Source organism: Felis catus, chromosome B4, assembly GCF_018350175.1.
Source record: "Felis catus isolate Fca126 chromosome B4, F.catus_Fca126_mat1.0, whole genome shotgun sequence".
NCBI classification, from domain to species: Eukaryota; Metazoa; Chordata; class Mammalia; order Carnivora; family Felidae; genus Felis; species Felis catus.
Window position 1 is genome coordinate 98,067,893 of NC_058374.1, and position 25,811 is coordinate 98,093,703.

Genomic DNA, 25,811 nt, shown 5'->3' on the forward strand with positions numbered 1-25,811 from the left:
CTAAAACTACTGACTCTGTTTTCACAAAAATCTAATATATTCTAAAGAGAGTAGTTTCTTCACTATGAATCTCAAATTCATTTTGTTTAATTATCCCACTGCTATTTGACAGTGTGTTTAGGGGCATATTTATATTTAAATGTATTTTTCTTTAGTTCATTATGAGCCTTTTGAAGGTAAAACATATCATGCTTCCTTTATGTTGCAAAAGATAAGATTGATCTCTATGGTATTATTTAATTGTTGACAATAATGCTTAATACACCCACCTACCTACCTCCAAGAACGTTTTGGTGATTAATGAGGTATATTTAAATCATTTGAGATTCAGAAATTAAAGATAATATGTAAACATAACACTTCATGGTATTATTATTAAAATCTAGTCATTTCTGATACAATTTCATAACCATTTCACAGGATTTATTGGCCAAGAAAATTACCTGGGTAAAGTATAAAGCACATTTCAATATTTCCAATATTGAGTTTACTAAAGAACTTTCTTTGAATCTATGCACACAAAAGAAACACATACTATGGGATGATTATATTGTAGGACACCCTCATTTTAGAGTTGAAGAAACTATGGTCAAAACCATAAAAACAAAACAAGAAACTGAAAGGTAATACTCAAGGTAATAGCAAGTTGATCAGTTATCCCTTCCATTTCCAAAGACTCCTCTGCTTTCCACATTTTCTTCAGTTGGAAAGGTCTATTCAGTATCGAAAAACTCTTGAGTTACTACAATCTTTGAAATTCTTTTTTTTTTTTGCCTCTAGATTGCTTGTCTTTAATTAATCCACTGCTTATCAGAAAGGCGTAAAAATTGTTCTTTGTTCTTCTCAGCTTCTGGCAGTTTACTGAGCTTTGTTCTGTTTGTTCTGCAGAGCAATGCCTACCATCAAAACCTCTCTCACTTTCTGAATAAACACCCCAAACAGTTGACAACATTTCTCCTTCATGAGCAATCCTATCTATTTTTTTTGTTAATTTAACTCTAATTTTGCTTGGTTTTAACCTGTTCTTCCTCCAAACTAAATAGTAGTTTTTATTTTGTATCTTATTTTATTTTATTTACACGGTAGTTTTTAAAGGAGTTGACACCCCTTGGGAATGTCAGGTTCACTTGGTTGTCAAAGAAAATTTTGTAACTTCCATTAATATTTGTTAAAATTTAGAAAATAACAAAAATTATTATTTTGTAAATGGATTGGCCCCAAAATCTGTACTTTTGTCCATGCATGAAACTGTCAGATTTTATTCATAATTTGGAAAATATACAGAGGCAGGAACAGGAATGGAATCTTTATAATATTTAATAATAAAATAGAGTGACCAAGAAAACTGTTGGGAGTTTTTTGTTTGTTTGGTTGGTTGTTTGTTTGACCTTTTGCCATTCAGAAGTTTATCTCATGTGAAAGTACTTAAAACAGTTGAACTAAATTAAACATAAATTTCATTCAGCTTCTGTTTGCAAGGAAATGGAATACACACAAATTTTTCTATTGCTCCCAGTAAGTACAGCTAAAAACCATGGACAGAATATGTAAAGCAAACATAAGGAGACTGAAAGGTTTAGAGAAGTCAGATGAGCTACAGACTTCAGAGTCCAAGGAACAACATACTAACGGGTTATGTGGTTTTTCTTTCTATCTAATATATGCCAGATTTAGAGCCACAGAAGCCAGAAAACTAGAAACACCAGTAAGTGGGGGGAAAAAGTCCTAAGACATGGAAAAGGGCAGACTAACAAGACAGAAGCCTTTTAGTCAGTGACTACTCCACTCCAGGCAATTACCACAGAAAAAAAAATTGTGGTCCCTCTTCCACTCATGCCAGTAAAAGCCAAGTAGTGAGCCTAGACATCCATACTTGTTAGACTGTGATATGGCAAGTCAACCCAACCACTGGGGTGGTGTCAGAGGAGGCCAAATGGAGAGTAAGGACCTGCACCACTACTCAGTACTAATGGGACCACCCTGAAATTAGTGTCAGAGGAGGTCAGAGAGGCAACAGTAAGGAGGTACGCATACTTCTCCCAAACAGACAGGTATCAAAAGAGGCCTAGAGAAGAACTGAAACTCTCATCCCTGCCGAGCAGCAACAAGGAGCCCCTTCCCCACGGTTTCAATGGAGACCAAGTGGGGAACCTGAACTTTTACCCATGCCTGGCATTCATGAGCCACTTCCCCCTCTTCCCTGCAGAAGTGATGTCAGAAAACCTGATTTATACGCAAACAGAAGTTGAAATAAGACCCACAATCATATCATATAATACCTAAAATGTCTATGTTTCAATCAAAAGTCTCTCATCATATCAAGAACCAGGAAAACCAAAAGTTGAATGAAAAACAAAACAAAAAAAAAGAGTCACAGAAAGAGAGAGAGAAGGAGAGAGAGAGGGGAGATAGAAAGACAGAGAATTGATAAATATAGAATGATACCAAATTTCCTATTGAATCTTAACCAAGATAAAGATGCCTAGTCTTGTCACTTTTATCCAAAACAGTACTGGAAGTCCCAGCCAGAGCATTTTGGCAAAACAAATTATAGAAAAACAAATTATAGAAAAACAAATTATAAATAAATAAATAAATAAATAAATAAATAAATAAATAAAAGGTATCCAACTCAAAAAGGAAGGTGTAAAATGTATTTTTTGCAGATGGCATGATCTCATATATATAAAGGCCTACAGACTCCACCAAAAGAACCTTAGAAGTAATAAACAAATTAAATACATTTGAAGAATAAATAATCAATATACAAATATCAGTTGTTATTCTATACACTAAGAACAAACTGTCAGAAAGGACTTTAGAAAACAATACCATTACAATATCATCAAAATGCATAATACTTAGTAATAAATTTAACCAAGGAAGTGAAAGATCTGTACTGTGAAATCTCTAAGATACTGATGAAAGGAATTGAAGAAACAAATATATGGGAAAACTATTCCATGCTCATGCACTAGAAGAATTAATATTGTCAAAATGGCCTTAATACCCAAAGAGATCTACAGATTCAATGAAATACCTATCAACAGCATTTTTTACAAAAAAAATTCTAAAATTTTAACAGAACCATAAAAGATCCCCAAATAGCTAATACAATCTTAGGAAAGGAGACTAAAACTGGGGGGAACCACATGTCCTTATTTTATATTAGAAAGTTATAGCAATCAAAACAGTATGGCATGGGCATAAAACAGATACATCTACTAATGGAACAAAATGGAAAGTCCATAAATAAACCCATGCATATATGGGCAATTGATTTTCAAAAGGAACCAAGAATATTCAATGGGAAAAGGATTGTCTTTTCTATAAGTGGTGTTGAAAAAATTGAATAGCCACATGCAAAAGAATGAAACTGGACCCCTTTCTGACAACATATATAGAAAAATCAACTCAGTGGATTAAAGACTTGAACATAAGACCTGAAACTATAAAACTCCTAAAGAAAACACAGTGGTTAAGCTCTTAGACTTTGGTCTGGCAATGATATTTTTGGCTATGACACCAAAAGCAAAGGCAACAAAAGCAAAAATAAACAAATGGGACCAAAACAAACTAAAAACCTTCTGCACACCAAAGGAAACCATCAACAAAATGAGAAGACAAACTACAGAATGGGAGAAAATATTTGCAAACCACATTTGGTAAGGCATTACCACTATCCAAAATATATAAGAAACTCCCACAACTGAATAGCAAAACAAGCAAGCAAACAAAAACAAAAACAAAAAAAAATATCCCTGAAAAACAAATAACCCAAGTAGAAAACGGGGAAAGATCTTTTTGAATATTCTGCTCAGTTTATTCGGGTTGCTTCCAGTACCCCTCATATCTGATCTCTCTCTCTCTCGCTCTCTCTCTCTCGCTCTCTCTCTGTCTCTCTTTCTCTCTCCAACTAAGCAAAGTTTTTAGGCTCTGTTTGGGTTTTCCCTGCACTGAGCTCTAGAACTGCCTCATGCAGAAAGCATCATGATACTGGGGTATACTTTAAATGGTTTCCTTTTCTAAAGGCTAACAATCTTGTGCAGACTGTTATCCAATGTATGAAAATAATCATTTTCTATTTTTATTTCTAGCTTTCTACTAATTTGCAGAAGAGTAATTCTTATTTTTTTTAATATGCCTGAATTTAATTTCTTCATGATTTACTATTTCATGGCAAAAGGAGCTGACCTCTGATCCTTTTCTATTTCAACCACAATATCAAAATTATTGTAATAAATTAGAATTAAATTTCAAAAATAAAAAAAAGGGGGGGCGCCTGGGTGGTTCAGTTGGTTAAGCGTTTGACTTTCGCCCAGGTCACGATCGATCTCACGGTTCATGAGTTCGCGTCTGACTTTGGCCCTGATCTCAGGGTTTCTGAGTTTGAGCCCCGCATCAGGCTCTGTCCTGACAGCTCTGAGCCTGGAGCCTGCTTGGGATTCTGTGTCTCCCTCTCTCTCTCTGCCCCTCCCTAGCACATGCTCGCTCGCTCGCTCTCTCTCTCTCTCTCTCTCTCTCTCTGTGTCAAAAACAAATAAACTTATTTTTTTTAATAAAAAAAAAGAAAACAGGCAAAGACAGGAATTTTTCTAAAGAAGATATTTAGGTGGCCAACAGGTATATAAAAAAGTTGCACTGTTAAAATTTCTATTGCCAAGAAGATAAATGCTGGGAAAAATGATAAAAAAGAAAACTTTGCACATTGTTTCTGGGAGTGTAAACTGGTATAGCCACTTTAGAAAACAGTATAGAGTCTCCTCAAGAAATTAAAAATAGAATTTCCATATGATCTCAAAGAGATATTTGTTCTCTAATTTCATTGTAGCAATATTCACAATAGTCAAGGAATAGAAACAAACTATGTATCTATCAAGGGATAAATGGGTAAAGAAAATGTGACATATATCTAATGTGATATATAGGTCTAATGTGATATATCTATTATATTATATATTATGTGTATATATATATATACATATACATATATGTTATATAATGGAATACTGTTCAACCTTAAAAAGAAAGGAAATCCTGTCATTTATGGCACCCTGGGTAAAACTGGAAGGCATTGGCTAAATGAAATAGCCAGACAGAGGAAGACAAATAGTGCATGGTATCACTTATATGTGAAATGTTTAAAAAAAAAAAGTTGAGCTCATAGATAGAAATGGAGAGTAGAAAAGTGGTTGTCAGGGAATGAAGAGTGGGGAAAATAGGCAGAATAGGCAGAGTGTGATATAAATGTTCAGTTATAAGATGATTAAGTTCTGAAGATGATACATAATATGGTGACTAGATTTGATAACGCTAGATTGTATTTGATACACTGAAATTTGATAAGTAGAACTTAAATGTTCACACCAAAAATATAAAATAAAATAAAAGGAAAAAATCTATGAGACGATGAATGTGTTAATTAACTCTTCAATGGGAGGAATGCTTTCATAATGTGCACATATACCAAATCATTACATTGTATACTTTAAATATATTAAATTTATTTGTCAATTATGCCTCAGTAGAACTGAAAAACTGAAATAATATTTTAGTTGTCTTATTACAAATTAATTTTATATCCCATGTTGCTATACAATTTATTTATTTATTTATAAGATCAAAACAACCACAATCAGCTTGGAATCAAATAAAGTTATTTCTCTCTGAATGCTTTTTATTTTGTGTCAAATTTTCCAGGGTGTTTTCATGCATTGTTTCATCACTAAAATACTTTTACAATTATTGGTTTTTGTAAAAATGCTTCTTAAATTGCTTTGTGTTACTATCAGTTCATGCTAATATGTATAGCCTATGAAAGACAAAAAAAAAGATAAATGATAACTCTGCTAAAAGGATACTTGTAGCAAGAAAAAAATTTACAATTTAAAATTTTCCTCAGTAAAATTACAAATACATACTATTTATATTTTAAGCTAATGCTTGAGGTTTCTTTTCCATTAAAAGAAACACTACCATTTTATGTTAATTATATTGAGAATTAATGGACTCAAAATGTTTTACCTGCTAGGAAAAATTTGGAACTGATTAAAAAGATAGAATGAGAGTTGTGATACAGTTTTACAAAGGCAATAAAATCATAAAATTATTTATTTATGTAACTTCATGATTAAGAAAAAGAAATAGGCAAATAAGAAACAAAACCATTAAAGAGAAAATAAGTTAATTTTAGTCTCTAAACTAATGAGGTATGCATTTAGGTATAGTAAAATATGTCATTCAAAAACGTTGTGTGTCCTCTGGGTTTTGAACTAAAATCTCTTCACTTTTTTTAAGTTTATGTATTTATTTTTGAGGGGGAGAGAGAGCACATGAGCAGGGGAGGGGCAGAGAGACACCGGGAGAGAGCATCCCAAGCAGGCTCCTCACCATCAGTGTGGATGGTGCCTCACGCGGGGCTCAAACATGGGAACCCTGAGATCATGACCTGAGCTGAAGTCAAGAGTCGGAAGCTTAACTGACTGAGCCACACAGGTGCCCCTAAAATCTGTTCACTTTAACTTCAATGCAGAATATCACGATATTTCTTCAATTATATGAGCTTCATCTCTTAGTGCAATTCTGAAACAGATCTAAATTGTAGCTTTAAGCAATCTGCTTGCTTGCTTGATTGTACTTTTCATTATACTGTTCCCAGCCAAGACTTTTCTTTTAAGTTGCAAAACATTCTGGTGGTTTTCCTTCACAATTTACATGATTGGTTTTGAAGTATTACTTCAAGAATGATAGTTTCATGTAGTGTTGCTAGGAATTTTCTTGTGAAAGAGATGTCAGATTTTTTGCCTGATTTGCATTTCAACAATAATTAAAAACTATATTTGAAGCCTTTAACTGCATCCTTTGTATTATGTTGAGTGACACTGCTGTTGACTAGCGTACTGGTTATGGGTGGGATAATGTTATTATATTGTTCACTATCAGGTTCATTGTGGGCATAGAAACATTATATCAGTCATAGGCTTTGTGCATTCATATGGTACAGAATCAAACTCTCCTGCACATTTTTTCAAGTTCTCACTACAAATTTCCTTTTTTTTTTTTTTTTGTAAACAAGCTATGTTCCTCATTAAGCATACTGACATCACAAAAACTTGATATGATGCACTGAGGACGCAAAATTATTTTTGCAGTATTCTTGCCCAAAATGCATAACCTCATTGCAATTAGCAGAAAATATTGGACAACTCCTAGTTGAGAGACATTTCACAAAATAACTGAACAGCACTCTTCAAAAGCATCAGTCAAGGTAAGGAAAGACAAGGAAAGGCTGAGAAACTGTTACATATGGGAGGATACTAAGGATAAATAACTAAATGAAATGTGAGATAGTGGGTAGAATCCTAGGAGAGCAGAAGGACATTAATGGAAAACTGCTGATATCTGATATCCTATAGTTTAGTTCATAATATTGTAGCAATGTTAATTTTCTTGATAATTGTACTATGGTCATGTAAACTGTTAATACTAAGGAAAACATGAGAGAGATATAAAGAAACTTCATACTATTGTTACAATTTTTCTATAAGTTTATAATTAGCCCCAAGTTTTTTTTTAAATTAAAAATGATATAATGCATTATATTTTAATGTAATCACTTAGTCAGGTATTAATGAAATATATTTTAACGTATTCAGCAATGAATGATATAAAAACACACAGACCAGAATTTTCATTTTTTAAAAGTTCTTATGGACCACTTAATGTTATGAGATAAGAAAGTAAAACAAATCTACAATTTCTAAAATAACAAAGAGAAAAAAAAAGAACAAAACAGCAAGAAGCTAACCTCCTCCCTGGTGTCAATGGGTGTGAGTAGCCAGGTCTCCACAAGCCAGCTTCTTTTGCTCTACTGGACTAGTGTTACTTATGCAGACTAGTGACAGCTATTTATTTTAGTTTGTTCTAAAAGCCAGTCCTGTTCACTCTAACACCAGGTGTGTGGTATTTCACCTTGACACAGGCAAAGCATGTGAATTCCTTTAAAATTAACAATGGCTACAATTTATTAAACATCATTTCTACACCAAGGAAGTATTACATAACAACAATCTCAGTATGAACAGAGTTTGAATAACCTCCCCAAAGCCAAGGAAGGGGCCTGCTGCCATGGACACAAACTGGGAGGGTGAAAGTACGGGTGTGCAGTGATGAGGGTCCCATAGGTCTTCCAAGAAGATCCTTCGTCATTCTCACGTGGATTTTTACTCCTCTCCAGAACTTTTCTGGAGACTTGGGATTTGGGCATGTCTGCCCAGTACTGCCAGACAGCAGTGCCAGTTTACGTCTACTCTATCTGCCAGATTGGGTGAAGAAACATTCCATTTCTCAAAAGTAGTTTTCCCAGAGAAGATCCAAATTTTAGACTAAAGTCTGTTCATGTAATTGCCCAACCCTAATATTCAATATTCTTAACAATAATTGCTTGGACAGCTCATCCTTCTCTCTTTCCCTAAACATTTCTTCTATATTAGGCAGAAAACAAAACAATTGTCCCTTGGTATTATTGTGGTAAATCCTTTATCTACCCAAAGGTGACAGGAAGTTTTATCAAATAAAATAAAACAAAGTATTTCAACTTCATTTGATTTCTACTTATTTTTCTCCTACCCAATCCCTACTGGTTAGGGTGAAAAATGACACCAAAATGGGCACCAGGGTAGCTCAGTTGGTTAAGCATCTGACTCTTGATTTCAGCTCAGGTCATGATCTGATGGGCATGGGATCAAGCCTGGCCAGGCTCACACTGCTCATGGAGCCTGCTTGGGATTCTTTCTCTTCCTCTCTCTCTGCCCTTCCCCCATTCTCTCTCTCTCACACACACACACTCTCTCTCTCTGTCTCTCCCTATTTCAAAATAAATAAATAAACTTAAAAAAAAGGAAAAATAAAAAATGACATTGGTGGATTTGTTTATTCTGGAACGTTAGCAATCTAGGATTGACCATATAACAACTAAATTAGAATGTCTGAAGGGGAGAACCAGGCATTAGTATTTCTAAGCAATGTTTCAAGCAGAATACTGAAAATTTTCTGTTGCAAAACATTTTAAAATTTTGAATAAAATAAAACAAATAGTCATTAAAATATCTGGCTGAGCTCACAATAAACTAAGGCAAATCACATAAGAGGAGACTTACAAAGCCAGTAATCATATACAAATGCTCAAACTCATTAGTGATTGGAAAAATGCAAATTAAAACAATAATTACCTACAATTTCACACTCATTACATTGCCAAAAATGAAAAAAAATAGCAATAATTGATGGTAAGGTGAGGGGCAAAGGGAACTCCCATTCACTGCTAGCAGATTTGTAAATTGTCCCAGGCCCTCTAGAGAGGAATTTCACACTCTCTAGTGAAGTGGAAGATGCACATATAACTCTGCAATTACATTTCCCCGAGAAGTAGCCTCATGTGCCCAGAGAGATGTGTACATGAATGTTCATTATAACATTGTTTGTAATATTGACAAACTGAAAACAATCTGAATTTCCAGTCAGGAGAATAAATCAAGAAGTTGTATTATTCACACAGCACATCGATTTATAGTCATTAAAATGAAGGAACAAGAGCCTCTTGTAATAACATGGATAATTTATTTTAAAAATACTTCTAAAAGTTCTACATGATCATAAAGTATAATATCTCTAATATAATTTTAATTCATGCAAAATAAATTACATGCTCTTTGGAAATAACTCCATAGAAGATAAAACATAACAATTTGCATGAGAATTTAAATGCCAAATGCAGAGTAAAGGTTACCTATAAGTAGGGACACTGAAAATGATCTGGAAGGAAGAAACTGGAGGCTTCAATTCTACTTTATTTCTTAAAATGCACACGTGCACATTACATTATTAGATACACAGTAGCACTTACTGCCCAGTTTTCCTTTCCAGGTTTCAGTTACCTGAAGTCAACCACCTACATAAGCAGCTGGTCCTCGCAGACTCCTGATCAGAAGGTCAGTAGTAGCCTAACGCAGTGTCACAATGCCTATGTCATTCACCTCACTTCACCTCATCACATAGGCCTCTCACATAATCACAAGAAGGGTGGATACAGCAGTGAGATTATTTAATAGAAAGAGGACATCTTTCAAATAACTTTTATTAGAGTATGTTGTAATTGTCCTGTTTTATTTATAAATTAGTACTGCCTAATTTATAAATTAAACTTTTTCATACGTATGTGTGTAAAGGTGGAAAAAACCAATATATACAGGGTTCAATACTATCCATGGTTTCAGGAATCCACTGGGGGTCCTGGAATGTATCTCCTTCAGATGAAGGGTGGCTACTGTATTTTCCTCATGCCAGAAATAGTTTACAAAGCAGTGGATTGCTTATTGTACACTTTACTGAAATTTTCATGCTTCAATTTTGTACTTTTATTTTGCAACTTGGAATCTCTTACCCTAAGTCAATAGCCTAAGTACTTTTCTGAACCCCCTTTAACATTATATTCACCCTGTAGTTTTATAACTGCCTAAAAGAAAGTTTAAATGCACACATTTTAGATCAGGATTGCTGACATTAAATCCTTTAACCTATACCTTTTTTTTCAAAATAAGTGAAGATTATTGTTTTTTTACTGTTGCTATTTGTATGGCTCCATACTGCATCTAAAAGCGTGCAGATAGTGTTTCTCTTACCGCTTCTAAAGCCAGAGATACCTGCCTGAGAATTAAAGAATCTCTCAGTTCTACTCACTAATACACACAATGAATTAGCTGGGCAGTTGCTAACTGATGCTCCAGGCCCACAGGGATCCCGGTATCTCTGCATTTTCAGTCACCGCCCCAGGCGATACCCCCTTAAGTGTTGTAATCCTGGGTTTCAATTCCAGTTTACCTTATCGGTTGGACATCCCTTCTAATTATTCTCTGTTATGTTTCTATAGATTTATCATCCCTATAATTTTAGCAAAATTTGATAAAATTAAGCATAAGACTATAAATGGGTTCTCTTTATACAGTAACCTCTTCGAAGTGTAGGTACCACCTAGCATATTCCATTGGGGAAAAGAAAATCCTCCTTCAATTTCCAACTCCCACCACATTGAGTAATGTGCCAAGGATCATCTGGGAAAAAAATTCTGGTAATCTAACATAAACTTGCTTCCCTTTGACATTCTAACGTCACCATAAAAATCATCTAAACTGTTAGGTAGGCCAATATCATAATCTGCCATTAATATGGGGAGCTCCAATGATAATGGTGTAGAGAAATAGTACTAAGTGTCACGGTAAAAAGCATTCTGTGGCCTTTAATATTGCTGCATAGAAAAGGCTACAAAGCACAAGAGACATGAATGCAATCCCAACTGAGTACTTATATTTTCCTATCATTCAGACTTCTGCAACCTGCTACTAATGATGACAATATGTCATGGAGTAATAAGGATTTCATCTGGTCCTTATTGAAACCATCTTTGTTATGCTCCTAAGGTTTCTAACCTGTTAAAGTCCAAATTGCTCTATAAAAGTCTTCTAACATCCTACCTGACCACCAAATGAAGGTGAGAATTCCAGCATATTCACGAATCTTCTCTAACAGAAATGGTAAAACAAATTTCACGTTTCATTTTACAGGTTAAATTTCCTAGCTGTATTATTTTCCTAGAGGGCCTGTATCTTAGGCTTACTTTAATTTTAAGATACTAATTTTTTTATTAATTTTCTTTATTTTTGAGAGGCAGAGAGAGACAGAGTGCGAGTGGGGGAGGGGCAGAGAGAGAAGGAGACACAGAATCCCAAACAGGCTCCAGGCTCTGAGCTGTCAAGCACAGAGCCCGATACGGGGCTCAAATTCACAAACTGTGAGATCATGACCTGAGCCGAAGTCAGATGCTAACCGACTGAGCCACCCAGGTGCCCCACAAGATACTAATTTTACATAAAATTATTCTCTGGGATTTTTCAAAAATAAAACCAAACTTGAAACTGACATATATGACCATAATTGGTCAGAATTCTTCTTACAAATCATCAACAGCAACAACAAAAACAAAAAACACCACTCTAGCAGAAAGAAGTTGAAATTGGAAATATTTCACAGACTTTTTCATTCTAAGAAAACAAATTCTAGACTGAGATTCTAGAAGTGATTTTCCACTTCACACAATAGAAGTGGCTAATTAAAAGAGCTATTAGCTCTGCTATGATCAGAAGTACAAATCAGGAAGCTATCCCATTCTGACAATATCAGATCTTTGTTAAAATTGGCTCTAGCACAAGATATACACAGTCTTCTATCTCTTTTGCCATGAAACTAATCAAAATCTCCTTTGGATGCATATAAATGGTGGAAACTAAATTTCATATATGAGCCTTAGTATAGGAAAATGATTTTTTTTGAGTATAGAGAAGTGGGATTCTATATTGGAAAGGCAAGTAAAATGTGAACAAGTAAAATGTAGAATGACCAAGATATGGAGGCAATTACAGTCTTCCCAGATTATACGGTCATCAAAACAGATGTTCACCACAGTTCCCACCCTTGATTAACAATATCAAAACAACAATAACAGGACCCCTGAACATAATATGTTACAACTGCATACATACAAGTAAAATATATCCATCCCTCCCCAAAAGCAAGATTCTAGTTTCATCAATTATTGAATATAGCTACAAGTTTAAAAATTTTAATTAATGGCCTTTCCTCTCTAATGTATTCACAGATATACCTTAATAATCTGTAAACTGTATATTTACTAACACCCCAACCCAAAACTAGACAAAGACCCCACTAAAAAAGAACTACAAACAAATTTCCCTGATAAACATGGATGCAAAAATTCTCAACAAGATACTAGCAAACCAAATCCAACAATACACTAAAATAATTGCTCACAATGATCAAGTGGGATTTATTCCTGAGCCGCAGCTGGTTCAATATCCACAAATCAATCAGTGTGATACATCATATTAATAAAAGAAAGGGTAAGAACCACATGATCCTCTCAATAGATACAGAAAAAGCATCTGACAAAATACACCATCCTTTCTTAATAAAAACCCTCAAAAAAGTAGGGACAGAAGGAACATACCTCAACATCATAAAGGCCATTACAAAAGACCCACAGCTAATATCATCCTCAGTGGGGAAAAACTGAGAGCACTCCCCCTAAGGTAAGGCACACAACAGTGATGTCCACACTCACCACTGTTGCTCAACATAGTGTTGGAAATCCTACCCTCAGCAATCAGACAACAAAACAAAATAAAAAGGCATTCAAATTGGCAAGGAAGAAGCAAACTTTCTCTCTTCACAGATGACATGATAGTCTACGTAGAAATCCTGAAAGACTGTACCAAAAATCTGCTAGAACTGATGCATGAATTCAGCAAAGTCACAGGATATAAAATCAATGTCCAGAAATCTGTGACATTTCTATATGCCAATAATGAAGCAGCAGAAAGAAAAATCAAGGAGTTGATCCCATTTACAATCGCACTGAAAACCACAAAATACTTACTAATAAACTAAACCAAAGAGGTAAAAGATACATACATATACACACAATGGAATATTATTCGTTGATCAAAAAGAATGAAATCTTGCCATTTGGAATAACGTGGATGGAACTAATATGTATTATGCTAAGCAAAATAAGTCAGTCAGAGAAAGAAAAATATATGATTTCACTCAGATATGGAATTAAAGGAACAAAACAGATAAACATAGGGGAAGGGAAGGAAAAATAAGATAAAAAGAAAGAGGGAGGCAAACATAAGAGACTCTTAAATACAGACAACAATCTGAGGATTGCTGGTGGAGTGTTGGGTGGGGGAGATGGCCTAAGTGGGTGATGGGCATTAAGGAGAGCACTTGTTGGGATGAGCACTGGGCGTTATATGTAAGTGATGAATCATTAAACTCTATTCCTAATGCCATTATTATACTACAGGTTAACTAACTTGTATTTAAAAAAATGAAAATATTTTTTAAATACCCCAACCAGTATATACTGTATAAATGAAAGTGGAACAGTATGTTGGGAAAAATAAGCTTATATAAGTAATTCATGGGGTATTTTTATGACTTTCATTCACTCAACTATTCACAAGGACAAAGTTACTATTTACAGTAACTGTTCTTGATTTCTGGTTTATACACCCTTTGCTTTCAGTTAGCACCTCAATTAGCAGGGCTATTTAATTGATTTGATGTCTAAACTTTCCTAAAGATTACAAACCTCTCTTAACGCTATTATATTGTAAAGCTATATTGTAAAGCTGTTACCGTATATTAACCTTACCCACCGACCATAGTTCCTGGAGGTGCCTTATATCTTTCATACTTGTATCTTGTAACAGCAAAAGTATTACTATTTGTTAAGCAGGAGCAATAATTCCAGACAACATGATAAATATCTCTTTTCCTGTCTTTCCTCAATGACATGGAAAGCCCCACGCCATTTTAATGGTTAATTTTATGTATCAATTTGACAGGCCTAAGGATTCCCAGATGTCTGGTCGAGCATTGCTTCTGGGTGTGCCTATGAAGAGTGTTTCTGGAAGAGATTAGCAGTTGAATGAGTATACTAAGTAGAGAAAAAACAGATCTGCCCTCACCAATGTGTATGGGCACTATCCAGTCCTTTAAGGGCTTAGATAGAACAAAAGGTGAAGTAAGGGCAAATTCTCTCTTTTCTTGACTTCTATTTTTTCTTGGTCTTGGACATCGAAGCTCCTGGTTCTTGGCCTTTGGCCTCACATTGGGATTTACACCATCAACTCCCCTGGTTCTCAAGCCTTTGGATTTGAACTGAATTATAATACTGGCTTTCCTAATTCTCCAGCTGGCAGACTGTAGCATTTCTTGACCTCCATAATTGCATGACTCAATTCCTATAATAAATCTATCTGTTGTCTATCTATCCTGTTGATTATGTTAACCTATTAAACTCTCACTAATCTAGCCATTTAGTAGTCACAGTTATAAATTCAAAGGAGACATGTTTAGAATCCTTTGATGGAGGGGTTTTTTTTCCCTTCTATTACTTTAACACCTCTAAAATAGTGGAAATCTGTTTGGTGCGTGTAAGGAAATCAATATTTTGAAAGTTGGTCAGGAATTCTGATTGGAAGCTGTCACTTTAGCTTCTAATCCTTGGTCTCTTGGTAGGTCCATATTTCTAACTCTCAGAGAAATAGTACTACATATTGATCTTTTGGTCAGAGCCTATACCATATTCCAAACCCAAAGGTATTGTCCCCTTTACAGCATCTTAACTGAGTATTCTATAGAATATTCCACTATTCTTGAAGGCCAACTGTTTTTGAGTCATGAGAAATATGGTAAACTGATATTCTTAAAAGGATAAGCTCGTTTTCTTTCTTTTCTTGCTTTAATAATAGTTTATTGATCAAAGATACACTCAGTGAGACATATAAATGAATGAAAATTAATTAAAGATATAATTGGTGGCAGAATGGTAGACAAAAAAGGAAACTCTACCTCCATAATAAATCCATATTGTAATATAGGCAAAGTCAGCTCCTTCCATGGTGGAAGATATTAAATATAAATCAGTCAGGTTGAACCCTCCAAGCTATGGCACAATTTGAAAACCTCTGGATTACTGAAAACTAGCTCTTAGTGAGCATCAATTTATCATAAATGCCATCTGGCCTTGATGAAGGAAAAAAAACATATTAATGAGCCCATGTATTGCTTCCATTCTTGCTATACCCAATTTGTTCACTAGCCCATTTAGCAAGCAGTGTGGTATCTGGAGAAAATTCTCACTAATAACTAATGGGTAAATCATTTTGTCAAATCATTTTGATGATCATTCACTTGGGAAAATGTATATATTCTCTATATGAGCCTTTAATTAAAAGTTTTCCAGCCACATACCATTTTTCCCAAATGTCCTTGTCATCAATAGTACTGTCTCCATTATTCCAAGTTCTCAGATATGTGGCCTAATCTATTAGCCACAATACATTATTGTAGAACATTAACTCTGGCAGGTATCCCCAACCAGGAAAAATAGATCATGAGGTATCCCCTCTTGGTCTCTTGATCTGTAACAATGACAGGAGAATTTTACTTTCCCAGTATCTTTCATAGTGGGGCTGTAATGCTGCATGAGTCCCATTCCCATAGCTACAGCCACAGCCGCAGTGAGAGAAAGAGACAGGGAGAGTGAGAGTGAGAGAGAGAGAGAGAGAGAGAGAGAGATCATATAATAAGAAAACTGTTTATAAACTAGTCAGTGAATGGGGAACTTCTTATGAAATAGGGTGAAAAACAAATGGAAAGTGACAAGAGCAGATCCACTGAGAAATGAGTCATAAATTACATTACTCACTTGTGGTTTCAGTGGTTGCCTGAGCCTAATGTTGTATGTAGAACTTCCGGCACACCCATTCAATAATTTAATAATAAATCAGACATGAAACAATTAATACAGGGTAGCTCAGATTCCATAATTATTTTTTTCTCTAGGGAATCACAACCCTAACATTTATGAGACCCACATAAAAGAAAAAATAGAACCTCATATTGAAACTAAATTTCATTTTGTTGTCTGATTGCTGAGGGTAGGCCTTCCAACACTATGTTGAGCAACAGTAGTGAGTGTGGACATCCTGTTGTGTTCCTGACTTTAGGGGGAAACTCTCAGCTTTTCCCCATTGAACTCCTATAATAGTGTCTTTACATCTGTAATCAGTGGGTTGGAATTACACTACTAAAAATGTTCCTTATAGAATTTAAAGTATTATCCTTAAGCTTCTTTCTGTTGAAAAGGTGAATTATTTCCAGTTAGTGTGGCAGACTTCTATGATACACACAAAGAGTACGGGTTTGTGATATTTCATTAGCTGAACATTGATATTAATAGCTAACTTTTGTTGCCAGCTTCCTTTTTTTTTATCTAGTTCACCCCATTTACGTTTTTACAATGAGATATACACATGGTAGGATCAAGGTAGAAAATTAAGCAGCATGACTCTGAAGAAAACACATTATAAGCATTAACTAGTTACTAATTAGACTCTAGCACAAGCCTTATCTGTAATGATTAATGCACTCTTAACAAAAGAAAAAATGAGTCATCCTGTATATGAAAGAGATTTGGTTAACACTGCAATTAATCTTTCCATTTATGGGAAAAAATTGTTTACTGCAAATTTTACTTACTTAACAAATGCAGATGAATTACCCTAGATGGCAGTCAAAATCATATCAAACTCTGGGCTGTGTTTCGGTAGTGATGAATTTGATACATTATTTTCTTGATATGTTAGCTTTTTTATGCTCAATTACCAGCACATCAGTAACGTTAGCAGAAAAATCACATAAATATGCTTCTTCTTTTTAAAAAAAATTAATGTTTATTTAGTTATTTTTAATTTTTTTCAATATTTATTTTTGAGAGAGAGAGAGAGAGAGAGACAGAGCATGAATTGGGGAGGGGCCGAGGGAGAGGGAGACAGAATCTGAAGCAGGCTCCAGGCTCTGAGCTGTCAGCACAGAGCTGGACATGGGGCTTGAAGATGCTTAACCAACTAAACCACCCCTGAGCCCCAAATGTTTATTTATATTTTGAGAGAGAGACGGAGTGTGAGTAGGGGACGGGCAGAGAAGAAAGGCAGACACAAAATCCGAAGTGGGCTCCAGGCTCTGAGCTGTCAGCACAGCTGACTGAGCCACCCAGGTGTCCCAATATTGCTTTTTCAAATCAGTTATATGCACTTTTAATAACACAGTTTAGTCATTCTTAACAACAGAGAACAACAAAACAAAAAAAAATAGCATCTAAAATGACATAACTGTTCATAACTGTGAACCTTGAACTTATAACAAATGAAGTGAACAATGGTGGTATTGAATATGAAAGCAATCATGTTCAATAAAGTTATAGTGAAGTCGTCATTTTTATAATACCAGTTCATTGACTTCAATTAACTTTCAATTCAATGAGTTTTATATATTGCAATATAAATAATATTCTAGAGATATTAAGATCAGCTGAAACTATTTATGAAAAGGAAACTGTGAAGAATTGTAATGACTGAATGGTTTACAAGGGATTCTTTTAATTGGGTAATAGTACATACTGTTATTAATTATAAATTTTTCCTCAAATGATCTTCATCCTTCACACTACCATTCTCTGGATCATTATTCAGGTAGAAAGTTGTTTTTAGCAGAGATGGTACCTCGCATTGAATCAAGAGTATTTTCAAAATGTGTTTAAAATATGTTACTTCAGTAGAAAGCGGTAATATAAATGAACAGTATCAAGAATAATTTCATATGAAGAGATAGTCTGTGATTATACTATGATCTTCGGGCGGTTGATAAAACTTAAGAACAATTATTTTTCCTTTAAAACATGGCATAAACCTTTGTCCCTAAAATTATAAATCCTAATGCTGGTGAACACATTTTCTGTTAGTAATAAAATATAAGGTGTAAACTTAGTTTATATCCTCTATTCTCCTCCAATTATTGTTATTGTATCTATATACATGAGATTCCCTTATGTAATTTTATCTAATATGAAGAGCCTGAGTTACTATGAAAAGATAGTTGTGACAGATCCACCAGTTGAAGTTTGAATTACATGTTCCTCTTTGGTGTATCATTTGAGTGAATTTGTTGCTCCATTCATTAGTTCATCCATTCATTTGGTCCCTCCATAACTCATTCAGCATTTATTGGGTAATTACTTTATCCCATGTGCATTTACTCACAGTGTTCAGAATGGACAAAAAAGAACTTCACACAGAATTCACTTGCTATCTAAGCATACGGTGATGGTTAATTTTATATATCAACCTTACTGGGCCATGGGGCTCTCAGATATTTGGTCAAATGTTTTTCTGAATATTTATGTGAGGGTGTTTTTGGAAGACTTTAATATTTAAATAGGCAGACTGAGTAAAGGAGATTGCCCTCTTTATTGTGGGAGGCTTCATTGAATCGGTAGAAGGCCTGATTAGAAAAGGTTAACCCTCCTCCAAGTAAGAGAAAATTCTTCCTGCCTGATGGTATGAGAATATCCACTTTTTTTCCGGCCTTTAGACTTCAGCTGAAATATACCTTTTCTGGGGGATGCCAGCCTTTAGACTGGAACTACACCATTGGCTCTCCTGGGTCTCCAACTTGCCATCTCACTCTGCAGATTTTGGGACTTGCTAGTCTCCATAACTGTGTAATCCCATTCCTTGTAATCAATCTCTCTTTCTCTCTCACTCTCCTTCTCCTGACACATACATATGTATGCGCACACACACACACACACACACACACACACACATATCCTATTGGTTTTGTTTCTTTGAAGAATCCTGACTCACACACATACACTGTTTAGCATTTGGTTAAACAGATACTAACAGTTTAACAATTGTTAAACAAATCATGATGAAATAAATGGTTGTACAGTCTCATGTCTTCAGCTTGTGGTATATAGACTTCAGTATTGAGTTTCAAATAGACAGAATGGCATATTCAAAGAGTTGGAAGTTGGAGAGAGTATGACTTCCGTAAACTGCAAGAAACCCAATTTAAATGGTGCATAGAAGACATATGAGGAAGTGGAGAAAGATGAAGCTCAAATGGTCCATGCTGATAGTAGTCAACCACTCTAACCATGAAACTTTTTTAAGGAATTGGTAGGAGTTGAGTTGGGGCACCTGGGTGGCTCGGAAGGTTGAGCGTCTGACTTCGGCTCAGGTCATGGTCTCGCAGTCAGTGGGTTACAGCCCTGCATTGGGCTCTGTGTTGACAGCTCAAAGCCTGGAGCCTGTTTCGTATTGTTTCTTCCTCTGTCTCTGCCTCTTCTCCACTCATGCCCCGTCTGTCTGTCTGTGTGTGTGTGTCTCTCTCTCTCTCTCTCAAAAATAAATAAACATTAAAAAATAGTAATAATAAAAAATAAATTGGTAGGAGTTAATCTACCTTTTCATCTTTTTTTCAATGTTTGATGCACAGAGAAAAAGCTCAAAGAACCATGTTTCTATTGCCATTCACACAGTGTTTGGAAATGAGTAGTTCTTCTTTTTCTAAATTCTAAGTTCCATTTTATTCAAATATATATTTTCTGACAACACGACAATATGAACTCTTTTGTGGTAAATAACACTACCAAAAGAAATGTCTTCATAAACTACAATAAATGATTAGATAATTTCCTATTCAAGCTATATTCCAGGCAAGACAATTGTAAAAGCAACTTAAAAAAAAGAAACACAAATAAACAGCAATATATTTGACCTGTCATTGGAATGAATTGTATTGTAAATTTCAGCTCAGAGCCTGGAGCCTGCTTCAAATTGTGTCTCCTCTCCCTCTGCCCCTCCCCCACTCACGCTCTGTCTCTCAAAAATAAATAAACATTAAAAAAAACTAAATAAACATTTAAAAATTATAAAAAACATTATTTATGTGATTTTTCTGCTAATGTTACTGATGTGTTGGTGACTGGGCATAAGAAAGCCAACATATCAAGAAAATAATGTTTCAAATTCATCAATACTGAAACACAGCCCAGAGTTTGATATGCTTTTGACTGCCATCTAGGATAATTCATCTGCATTTGTTAAGTAAGTAAAATCTGCACTAAACAACTTAAAGATGGAAAGACACTATTATAGGGGCACCTGGATGGTTCAGTCAGTTAAGCGGCAGCTGAGATAATGATCTCAGGGTTTGTGAGTTTGAGCCAGCGTCCAGCTCTGTGCTGACAGCTCAAAACCTTGAGCCTGCTTCAGAGTCTGTGTCTCCCTCTCTCTCTGCCCCTCCCCTGCTCCCCTGCTCCTTGTCTCTCAAAAATAAATAAACATAAAAAAGACACTATTATCTGTGCCAGTTAATATGAATCTCTCAGGAATTCAGCATTTTAGACTGGTAAAGGATCAATTCTGCACTATTTTCACCATAGAATTTCTTATATATTTATCATTTTAATGAGCCAACTTTCTGTTTTGTATTAGTTATATGTTTTGTGAGCAGAATCCATACTTCCTTCTGTGTTTTATTTCGAACCTAGCATACATTAATGAATAAAAGTAACAAGTGCAAATCACACATGCCATGACTTCTTTGGGGGACTGAAACATGATAATCACCATAATTTGGGACTCTTAGTTGCTTCCTCATCCTGAGATGAGAATTATATTTATTATACACTTAACTAATAAAAAATAGCAGAAGGCAAGAGTGCCATTTTACAGGCTTTCATTCTACTTTGAGACTAACAGAGCATTCATTACATTTCAAAACTCATGAATCCATCATCAAGTTTCAGAGTAGCATTACCTATAATTCTGGAGAGTCATGAAATGTACTGTTTCTTACTCCCTAAGACTTCAAGTCTCATTCTATCTATATTTGCACTTTCGGAGTAAAAATATCAGCAGTTCAGTTGATTTCTTCTTTCCCTTACATGCATGAAAGACTCAGAAAAAAAAACAACCCAGAATATCATGAAATAATTATATCTTGTTTTAAATTTATGATAATTTTAATATCCATGTTTGTAATGCATTCTCTATTATAAAATACACTTTTATAGACATTACTTTAATTTGTTCTCACAACTCTCATTAAATGACAACAAGTATTGCTAATTCGATTTTAATAGAACATGAAGCTCACAGGGCAAAACTAATGAATTTGTCCTAAGTTGACTAGCTTGTAAGTATAAGAATCAAAATTTCAACCCAGTTCTCCAAGTTTTTAATCTAGTTCTCTTATAAAATACAGACTTCCATTTTACCTATTTTTTTTCAACTTTTAGTTTTGTATTCGTTTTAGATGGTAGTCACAAAATAATTTTCTCAAATCATCACAGGCTTCAAGGTAGCACTCAACTGGTTAATCATTTGAAATTAAGCAATATCTAAACTTTGGCTCAGTAGTGAACTGGTATGTTATTCATTAGATTAAAAGCCCTTTTATGCATAATGCTCATAGAGTGAGCATATGTATGCTTACCACCCAGTTAAGCATATGCAGAGAGCCTACCTGCTGCTGCTGGGTATCCTGAATATTTACCAAAAACAAAACAGAAATGAATGAGCAAATGTCAGCCCTTATTATATTCAAAGTCCTGGCAAGAGGGGTATATAAGAAGACAAAGGTAAAAAATACATACATACATACATGCATACATACCTTATAACTATGTGGCTACATAGCTTTTATATAAAATTATATAAAATTCATTAAATAATATATCAAATGATAATATAATAAAATTATATAAATTTATATAAGTATAAATTAAATATATTTCATTAAATAATATTTCAAATAATAATCTAATGAAATTATGTAAATTTCATTAAATAATATTATCTTACATAACTAAAATAAAACTGAACAACTTTTTATTAATTTTTTTAAGTTTACTTATTTATTTTGAGAGAGACAGAGACAGCATCTGTGCACACGTATGAGCAGGACAGGGGCAGAGAGAGGTAGAGAGAGAATCCAAGCAGGCTCTGTACCAGCAGCACAGAGCCCAACAAGGGGCTTGATCTCATGAACCGTGAGATCACGACCTGAGCCAAAATCAAGAGTCAGATGGATGCTTAACCGAGTGAGTCACTTAGGTGCTCCATAAATGAACAACATTTTTAAAATAATACATATAAGTGGGGATGCCTGGCTGGCTCAGTTGGTTAAATGTCCAACTCTTGATTTTGGCTCAGGTCATGACCTCACTGTTTGTGAAATCAAGCCCCTTCATGATATCAAGTCCCACGCTGCCAATGTGGAGCCTGCTTGGGATTCTCTCTCTTCCTCTCTCTCTGCCCCTCCCCTGCTTGCACTCAAAATTAATAAATAAATTTGAAATAAATAAAAATAATACATATGTGGATTATACATAAGTGGATTGTTACTTTATAATTTCTTAAAAGTCTTTTATTAAATGAGAGTTGTGACTAGATACAGTAGTGTGTATAACTGAGGCTATTTTAGGATTTGTCTAATAAGTGAATATATCATTATCTAAATTAATATCTCACCTATATTGGCATCTAAACACATGGCTTATAGGAAATATCAGTACCCATACTTTGATATTTCTTTCCATTAACTTTGGCTTTGATAAAGCCTTCATTTCTGTGTAATATGAGATTTTCAAGGGCTTAGTGCCTTTTAGGTGTTAGGAACATTGTGTACATCACAAAGACACTTCTGTCTGACTGTAAAATTTTTGGACTTGCACTGTGTCTTGCAGTGCCATATCATTTACTCACTCTCCAGGTTCTTACTGTCTGATCTGGCCTGGGCAAATTTCTAAAGTTGAAAAAGTAAAAATGGTACAGAAGTACCTCTCTTTTCTGAAATTTTTTTCTATGCATTCTTGTTCCACTCTAATCCCTAAAGAGGTTACAATTATGTATGCATGTATGTATGTATGTATGTATTTTTGAGAGATAGTGTGAGCAGGGGAAGAACAGAGAGAGAGAGAAACACAGAATCCAAAGTAGGCTCCAAGCTCTGAGCTGTCAGCACAGAGCCCAATGCAAGGCCTGAACCCAGGAACCGTGAGATCATGACCTAAGCCAAAGTAGGATGCTTAACCGACTGAGCCACCCAGGGACCCCACAAGGTTACAATTTAAATGGACTAATTACAAGGTGTTTTTCAAGTGCAAAACTAAAATTATGAGACATTATAATAGGGAGAGTTAAGGAACAACTTTACTCTCTGTCCCAACAACAAGTCTTTATCCCAGGAAAATTCTGCATTACCAGTACATTTCCTTAAGTCTTCTTTCATGCTCTCATGCTATGGAATGCTCTAGAATACCAAAATGTAGCTACTGTGATCTTTCACATATAATTTAGGAGTGTGTTAGGAAATTCTTAAACTTGTCCACAACCTAGAGAAAAAGTATTAATCCCCTTATTAAGGCCCAGGAAAAAGCTCAGAGTAGTTAAAGAATTGCTCAAAATCACAGAGTTTCCATTGACAAAACTAGAATCCAGTACCTGTCAGTTTGATTTATATTAAGCATTAATTAAATCAACCACTTTGTTTCACTGCCAACAATCTCAATTGTAGAATGTCAAGCTTGTTGAGATATTATTTGCGCTTGAAATTTTCATTTTCAATAAAATATCTTGCTGGCACAAATGAACTTTCTAAAACTGTAGAGATGCTATAAAGTCTTCTTACAGCATTGATAACAAAAAGTTTTTTTCACCTCTTAAAATTCATTTTTGGTTTATAAACAAGTAAGCCATTTCAGGATTGCTCTTGGGAAATGATCAATCATAACAGATCATTAAAAAATTGCAACAAAATATGGGTAAAAGAACAATAAACAAGAAAAATAAATTATTTAAACTCTAAGCAGAAATAAGTTAGAGAAATAAAAACAAGTTTTAAGCATGCTTCCTATATGTCAGGTTGATGACGACACCCTCCATTCCATACAGAGACTACAGATTTGAGAATATAGACTTATCTTTTACAGTATGTGAAAGGAATTTTAGGTAAATTTAGCCACAAAGAATTACAATGTCAAAGCAGGTAGAAGAAAAACAAATCTTTTCTATATGAAATGTCATTTAAGAAATACGATTCTCAGTGTTAGAATCACCTTGCCTAGAAATTGTGATCAGACCATCACCATTTATTTACAAAGACAAGATTCTGGTGTTCTCAAACTCTTGTCAATTACTTCAATAATAGGTTTTGCTCCTGCTATGTCATTCAACCAAAATGCCTTCTATCATCTAATTACCAGCTAACCACATTCTTTGAAAGCCACTTGAAGTGAATTCTGTGTGATAAAGGAATTCAGGATCATCCTCTTCTAGATTTTCTTCTAGTATCAAATCCTATCATGTATTGTCTATGCTATTTTTCCTAGGATTTTTAAAATTATTTTACTTGGGATTCAACATCTGTGCTATTCAGATCAACAAAGATATGTAGATTTATTTTCTTCAGCAGATAATATATTTTTCTGGAGTCTACATTCCTGCTCAATAGGGAATAACAACAAATCAACAACCTAATAAATAAAGTTGTAATTACAAGTAAAATTTTGTATCTTTTCATTTAAAACTGTCCTGTCCAACTATTATATTTTGTTCATTTTGTTTGCCAATTTTCCTGATCCTGGCTTCTTTTCTCTTCAGTGTAAGAAACTGAAAAAGCATGTGTTTGTATGTGTGCATGTGTACAATGCACGTTTTTACCTATAGGATTACACAGTGTTCCTGATATGATTAAATCCTCATGGCATTAAATGACCTTGTATGGAAAGCAAGAGCTGGCTAAAGAAATGTATACTCATTCGTTTAGCAAAAATATGGTCATTGTTTAAATATGCACTTTTAACTAAATGAAATACGAACTTTATCTTTAAAATATTGCTGAATCTTGTTAAGATCTGTTGCTGTGAATTGTTAATCAAATATTTCTAATGAACACAACAAAAATAGGTCTGTGTTCTTCTTCCATCCTTACTGACACTACATTAACACAGGCAATGAAGGTACTTTTACATCTTGATATTTAAAATAAATGTATACTATGCTATAAACTGACTATTTGGGAACATTCTTAATATTGGCTCAATTAAATAGTTAATAGGCTTAAGTCCTTTGGTGAATATTAAGATTAATCACCACTTATTGCATTACATTAGAGAAAATAGCAGTAGGTAACATTTTTTAAAAGAAAAAAATTCCTGCAGCCTGAGAAATAGACTTTCTGTGGGCTTGAGGTAAAAGAGAGACAGAAGTAATTGTCCTCACCTACTTTGTTTTTGTTTTTTTAAATGTTTATTT